The sequence below is a fragment of the Aotus nancymaae genome, unplaced genomic scaffold (assembly GCF_030222135.1).
Source record: "Aotus nancymaae isolate 86718 unplaced genomic scaffold, 86718_ANA_hifiasm-v0.15.2.pri h1tg000155l, whole genome shotgun sequence".
NCBI classification, from domain to species: Eukaryota; Metazoa; Chordata; class Mammalia; order Primates; family Aotidae; genus Aotus; species Aotus nancymaae.
In genome coordinates, this window is record NW_026988570.1 from 1,592,757 (window position 1) to 1,599,012 (window position 6,256).

The 6,256-nt window shown below is 45.5% G+C and overlaps 1 pseudogene; it reads right to left on the reverse strand.

Moving 5' to 3' along the window:
• Window positions 1–376: 376 nt before the first annotated feature.
• Window positions 377–1,516, reverse strand: LOC105727623 (large ribosomal subunit protein uL30-like; annotated as a pseudogene).
• Between the last annotated feature and the right edge of the window lie 4,740 nt (window positions 1,517–6,256).

Here is a 6,256-nt window from a genome sequence, read left to right on the forward strand (position 1 = left end):
GGAGAGCAAAAATAATTAAATAAATAAATAAAAAGCAGGAGTTGCAATTCTCGCCTCTGATAAAATAGACTTTAAAGCAACAAAGTTCAAAAGAGGCAAAGAAGGACATTACATAATGGTAAAAGGATCAATGCAACAAGAAGAGTTAACGATCCTAAATATATACGCACCCAATACAGGAGCACCCAGATACATAAGACAAGTTCTTAATGACTTATAAAGAGACTTAGACTCCCACACAATAATAATGGGAGACTGTAACATCACATTGTCAATATTAGACAGATCAACAAGACAGAAAATTAACAAGGATATCCAGGACTTGAACTCAGACCTGAAACAAGTAAACTTAATAAAGATTTATAGAACTCTCCACTTCAAATACACAAAACATACATTACCACATCACACCTATTCCAAAAGTGACTACATAATTGGAAGTAAATCACTCCTCAGTAATTGCATAGCATTTCATAGGTTTAAATGAAATATTGGTTGGCTGCTTGTTTGTTATTTTCTTTCCTTATTCTTCCCTGTCTCCATTGTTAAGCACAATTACTGGCATAAAAGAGGTTTTCAATACCCATTTTTAGACTGCATTCTAGCCTGGGCATAAAGCAATACTCCCGTTCTCTCTCCCTCTTTCTCTTCCTTTTTTTTCCTCTCCTTCATTCTTTTTTTTTTCTTCCTTTCTCTCTTTGTTTCTTCCTTTTTTTTTCTTTTTTCCTTTCAAAAAAACAAAAAAGAAAAATAACCATGGTAGACATCTTAGTTCATTCTTCTAATAAGCCTCTTGATCTGATCTTCCCTGTGGCCAGCATCCCCGCCTTCTACAAAATGGGTGGTCTTTTTCTTTATTCTGCCTTGTGAAGAAGATAATTTGAAGGGCCACAGGAAGTTGTTTGCTTCTTTGAAGCATTTTCCAGCAGTATAGATCTCATGAATCAGATCCTCCATGCAGATGACGCCATGTTTACCAGGAGATCAAGCAATCAGAGTGTTATCTGTCAATGCAATTCGCTTCTTTTTTGATTTTGCCATAACCATGTTTGTAGATTAGCTCATTTACTGACTTCAGATTTGGGTTCCCCCATGCAATATACGGCTCTATGATCCTCAGCATGTTAATTGAAGGCTTGTTGAGCTTCACAAAGGTTCCATTGAATATCTGACGAAGGCGAAGAAGCTGCAACACCTTTCAGACCTTTGGGCTCACACCATCGATACCTCTGATCCTGATGACAAACGTCAATTTGGGTTCTGCACGTACATAGAAGTTGCCAGCTTTCCTTGCCATCCTCGCCATTCGAGTTTCAGTTCTGTACACCTGCCTATATTCCTTGTGATAGTGCTTTGCTTTTTCATAGATAAGCTTCCTCCTTGCCTTTCGAAGAATCTTTTGGGCAAACTTCTTTCTCAGGCGCTTGATCTTCAGCTCTGCGAAATTCCTTTGCTTTTTCTTAAGGGTTTCTGGCACAGCAGGAACCTTCTTCTTCTTCTCTTCTATACCCTCCATGGTTCCAGTCGGAAAAAGAGGCTAACTCACTTAATATTTACAGTAACTCTGTGAGGGAGGTACCATTGTTCTTGCCAAGTGACAGACGAGTCAACAGACAGGTTAGTTCCTTGCCCATGGTCACACAACTAGTCAGTGGTGGAGCCACCATTTGAACCCAGCTGGCTGCCTCACACGCTATGTACTGAGCCACTATCCCTTACTGTCTCAGAAAGTTAGAGTGAGACCGTTCTATTACCTAAGAAACTATAATAGCAACAAGAGGGTTGGTGGGCCCTGGAAGGGAAAGTCATCCTCTGGATTACAGGGAAGTCTAGTGGCCCATAATTCCCCCCCATTTTCCAGCTTGTTAAAACGACAGACTCCATGACAATTATCTGCTTCTTGAAAAGCAACTCAGACAACACCTAAAAGTATAAAAATGAGTAAAAGTTCTATCCCTTCCCCACTCACCTGGAATAACTCTTATTAAGAGGTTTTCCCCCTGCTAAGGTATAAGTGTTTCCGGTACAGCATCATAAACGTACTCCTGAAAAACCACATTGTCTGCATATTTCACACTAGGAGGACTTCTAGAATAATCGGGTTGGGGCAGACCATGAAAAAACCCATGGAACTTTGTGACCAGGCCAGTATCGAAAAATAAAAGTCCGGATAAGTACTGGAACACAGTGCAGTTAACGCCAGGAGAGACCTATGACAGTCAATCTCTCTTGGCCTTAAAAAAAAAAAAAAAAAAAAAGGATTGCACTCACTACTTCCCACCTCTCCTCACCTTTCAGGTTAAGCATGGCCATGTGATTGCCCTAGCCTACAAAATGTGAGCAGAAGAACCATGAAGCACTTGGTGGGTGCTTCTAAGAGCTGACGTAGAATTTCCCACATTCCCTTCCTCCTCCCCTGATGCCTGGCAATGCTCCAGATGGCAGAGGCTCTATCAGCCAATATCCTCAAAGGAGGATGATGGCGAGCAGAGACTCCCACCAAACCAGGGTGGGCTTGTGGTACGAGGCTTTGCCCCTTGCCCTGATAGTGTCCACCACTTGACCACTGACAGTTGGGTTGGTTTGTTCCTGCCATGCAACATAACTCACCCTTAGAAGCCAGCAAGGCAATACCAGGGCATGGGAGAAAAGTAGAGTCCTGAGATAGCAGATGAAGAGGAAACATTGAGGAGTGAAGAGTCTGCAGAAGGGCTGGGTAAGGGCTCCTGGAGGAGGGCTGGGGCTGGACCTTGAAGTGAGCAGGATTTGGAGGGTGGTAAGGAATGGAGATAGCTGGAGGTGGGGAGTGAGTGGAAGGCACAGGTGTCTTGAAAGACTTCTGCATGTCTGAAAAGAAGGTGCCGGCAGAGGAGCTGATATTCAGTGTTCTTCTTCCATAGGCTAGATGCATGTGAGGAGCAAGTTCAAATCAGACTCAGTGTCATTTCACCATGATTGGGGCAGTGTCACTGGGCCTGGTGGGATCAGAAGGCAGGACACAGCAGACAGCTGGACCGCTCCTTTCTAAATCCGGCTTCCCTTGTCCAGGAAGCCTTCTCGGACCCTCCCACCCAGAGGGCCCTCTCCTACCCTGAACTCCTCCAGAATTCTGTCTGCTGAAGGAAGGCATGTGGAGTGTGAGAAGACAGCAGGGCTCTGAAGTTAGACCGATGGGTTTAAATGTTGGTTTCCTATCTGCAATCATCTAATCATTAATTCAACATCTGTAGCATGCAGGCACTGTTCTACATCCTGAAAATGTGTTCATCTTCAAGACCTGGGTGCTCTTGGATCCTATGTGCAAGTGAGGGAGAGAGAGTCGGTCAACAACAACAATCACAAAACCAAACACACAAAAAGGAAAATAAGTTGTGATGCTGGAAATTAAGAAAATAACCAAGGGGTTGAGATAAAGAATATCAGAAGGACCTACTTTAGATGAGGTTGATTAATGACTGCCTCTTTGAATGGGCAGCATTTAAAACTGTGGTGTACGAGGAGGAAGAATAGCTACTCTATAAATAAAAGGGAAGAGCATTATGGGCAAGAAAAAAAATGGCAGGCACAAGACTTTTAAGTAGGAAAGGTAGGAAAAGGCTTGGGTGGGGAAAGGTCGGAACTGAAGGAAGAGGAGTGTCTCCCGGGAGTATCCTGAGCTGAGGGTGGAGGGTAGAGCTCTGTTTTCCAGGCTATTTCAGGAGGCAGATTCAAGATGGATTTTAGAGCGCAAACCAGAAAGACTTTTTGATGGTTTAGATAAAGAGAGAAGAGGACCCAATCAAGAAGAGAGGCTCAAGTCCCCTGGGGTGAGGACACCATGTCCTTTACTGGAATGGCAAAGGTGGAGTCGGGAGGATGGAAAGTCTGCTCTCAGTGTGCTAGTTTGGAGATATCTGAGATCTCCAGGTGGAAATGTCAGCAGGCAATAGGATCTGCAAGTCAGAAGGAAGCTTGAATAAGTCCAGGTTGGGAATATAGATTTGGGATGATCAGCATAAGGATAGTATTTAAATCCATGGAATTTCATGAACTCACCTGTGAAGTGAAGAAAGAGGACCCAAGAGGGCCTAAGGAAGACCAAGGAGAAGTCAGAAAAAGGAGGAGGGCTGGAAACGAGGACCAGCCAGTGAAGTGTGAGGAGAGCCTGGAGAACAGCATGTGGTCGAAACTGAGAGAGGCAAGGGTTTGCAGAAAGAGGGGTCAATATTGTCACAAGACTAAGATGAAGTCTAAGAGTGGGCTGGGCCTGGCTAGATGGAGTCATTGGTGACCTTGCCTGAGCAGTCTCAGTACTGCGGAGCAAAGCCAGGCTTCAGTGGATCCAAGAGTGCATGGGAGTTAAGAGATGGAGACTGCAAACAAATTACATTCTTTGGAGAAATTTGACTGTAAAAGAAAATAGAGGGATTGGGAAGTAGCTGTCAAGGGGAGGGGCTGGAGGTGGGAGGAACTGGAGGTGGGAGGAGCATGTAGGGTGCTGACTGGACTTGCCTAGAAAAATGAAGAGATTGGTGAGAGAACCAGAGAGGGACAACAAGGGCAAGAAGTTCCCGAGGAGCTGGAGGGGATGAATTCAGAGCACAGGTGGAGGGGCTTTCTCCATCAGCATAGGAAGAAGCAGAAGAGAGGAGCAGCCAGGGTGGATCCTAGTCTGGTATTGGGAAGATGAGAATTGAGCAGTCATGGGGTCCCTTGGAAGCAGAGGGAGAGAGCAGGGTGGAAGAGAAGGTGAGAGGACAAAGAGAAGAAGTAACATTGTCATCTAGGAGCGGGCAGTGGCCTACTAGAGAGAGCGGTGGGTTGCCTGGCAGTCTTGAGGGCCAGTGCATGGGCCAAGATCATGAATTTAGAACTAAATCAGCCAGCCCTATTGTGTGATTATCTCCAAGAACAGGCAACAGTTCTGGAGCAGGCATGGAGACAGCGGATGGGAGGGTTCATTCAGGGTTGGGATTTTGCCAAGGGGCTGTGACAAAGGATAGAAAGGCAGAGTTGCTGAGAAAATTCATACTAGAATAATGATGAGGGAACCATGGAGCAGAGGCTGGACAGAGAAGGAAGGAGAGAGGAAGAGGAGCTGGGAAGGAGGCTTAAGAGGGAGGAGGGGGAGTCACTGCATTGAAATTCTCAAGGAAGCCAAGAAACTGAGGCAATGGAGAATCTTGACCTGCAGGGCGGGGAGGATGGAGAGAGGTGTTTGGAATTCAGATTTGAGGATGGGATGGTCCAGGTGTGACTGCAGGAATGGGCACCTGAGGAGCCCAGGATGGAGAGGCCTCTATGGTGCTGCATGGTCTGTCTGACTGGATATGAATGCCACTGGAGATGATGATAACATCAGGAGGTGGAGGTGAAGACAGTGACCAGGAGGTGACAATGCTGCCTTTGACCAGCTCTATGAGCCAGGCAAGGTACCCAGTGGTTACAGCAGGCTCTGGAGCACCCCTGCCCAGGTTCTGTCACTTTCTAGATGTGCGACCCTGGAGGCTTATTTCCCCTCTCTGCACTTTGGTATCTTTACTTGTAAAAATGGGGGAATAATTTGCACATGCCTCTTAAAGTTGTTTGAAGACTAATGGAAATAATTCAGGCAAAGTACCCAAAACAGTGCCATAAGTCACCTCTTATAGTGAACCAAACTGTGGCACCCTGAAAGACTGGCCCACACCCAGCACCCTGAACCTGTAAATGTGACATTTGGGGGGTTAAGGATCTGTTTTTTTTTGTTGTTGTTGTTGTTGGCTTTTTTTTTGATATAGAGACTCTGTCACCCAGGCTAGAGTGCAGTGGTACAAGCTCAGCAAATTGCAACCTCTGCCTCCTGGGTTCAGGAGATTCTCATACCTCAGCCTCCTGAGTAGCTGAGATTACTGGCATGCACCATCACACCCAGCTAATTTTTGTCTTTTTAGTAGAGATGGGGTTTCACCATGTTGGGCAGGCTGGTCTCGAACTCCTGACCTCAAGTGATCTACCCACCTTGGGATCCCCAAGTGCTGGGTTAAGGATCTTAAAGTGACACCATCTTGGATTGTCTTAGTGAGCTTAAATTCAGTGACGAGTGTTCGTATAAGAAACAGAAGAAGAGAGGACACAGATTCAAAATGACCCCATACACATGTGTGTGCGCACACACACACACACAAACACACACAGGAGAGAATGCCATGGGAGAATGGAGGAAGAGATTGGAGTGATGCAGCCACATGTCAAGGAAAACTGGAGCCACCAGATGGAAATGACAAAGAAGGACTTG